Raw genomic sequence first — 1085 nt, 5'->3', positions numbered from 1 at the left:
CTCGTTGCCTGAAGCTTGCCCCCCCCCCACGAGTGACCTGTTGGGAAACAGTGGCCGTTTTCCACCCTCCTCACAGATATGCAATTCCCTGTTTCGGGAGCTGAAACCCAGGTGCCAATCCCATGGGATGGGGCTGCTGCACTCAACGGGGTGGAAACCAACCAGCCGTGGGTGCTGGGAGCAGGGACCTGCCTCCTACAGGCTGCGAGGTGGATGGAGGTGAGAGCAAGGCTGTCCGACCAGCCCAAGGAGTCCAAGCAGCTGCTGATGGCCAGTGACACCAGCGACCTGCAATGTTTACACGTTGGTGTCAGGACTGCTCAATTCTTCCATCCAAATTCTCACCGAGGAACGACGCTTCCCATCGACTCCAACCTTCTGCCTCCGGTTGCAGTCGCAGCCCTGGAGTCCACCTCTCGGTGACTTTGGTTGTCTCATTTTAACAGTGGTTGTTTCTAAATTAAGAAAAGTGAAAGAAAAATGTGAAATGAATACTCTGTTGTTGGATTCGACGTCGTTCAGGATACGGGAACAAAACGACGACACAATTCATCCTGTGCAATCTACCAGATCCGTGGAGCTGTTTCCAATGTACGTGTGGTGTCATTGTGGTAAATAAGATGAAAAAATGTATATCAGAAAAAAAAATAATCTATCTTTAACATAGAATGTGGTACATAAATATATCGAACAATAAAAGAAAACATAGTCGATGAGGCTGGGCTGGTTCCTGGGGGCTGGGAGCTGGGCAGGGGCAGGTCCACCCTCCCCGTGCCCCTTGGGATTGGGGGGTATCAGAGGGGCAGGGGCAGTGGGGTTATGCTGTTAGCCAGAGGAAGGGCAATTATGTTTTGGGAAGGGCTCGTTCTACAGTTGGGGGGTGAGGGGGATGATTTCACCCCCTCCCAGCTTTGCTTCACCCCGTAGCGCTCAGACTCCGGGGGTGGAGTGAGTTTGTAGCTAAACCCTGAGATTTTTGTTCTTGTGGAGGTGAAAACCCCAAACCTCGGTGGAGGAGGGTGGGAAATAAAGGAACTGCGGGGCCGGGGGTATCCCTTGGCTCCCCCTGAGCACCCCCCGCCCCC

The sequence above is a fragment of the Merops nubicus genome, unplaced genomic scaffold (assembly GCF_000691845.1).
Source record: "Merops nubicus isolate BGI_N331 unplaced genomic scaffold, ASM69184v1 scaffold47568, whole genome shotgun sequence".
Classification (NCBI taxonomy): domain Eukaryota; kingdom Metazoa; phylum Chordata; class Aves; order Coraciiformes; family Meropidae; genus Merops; species Merops nubicus.
This window is presented reverse-complemented; position numbering follows the sequence as displayed.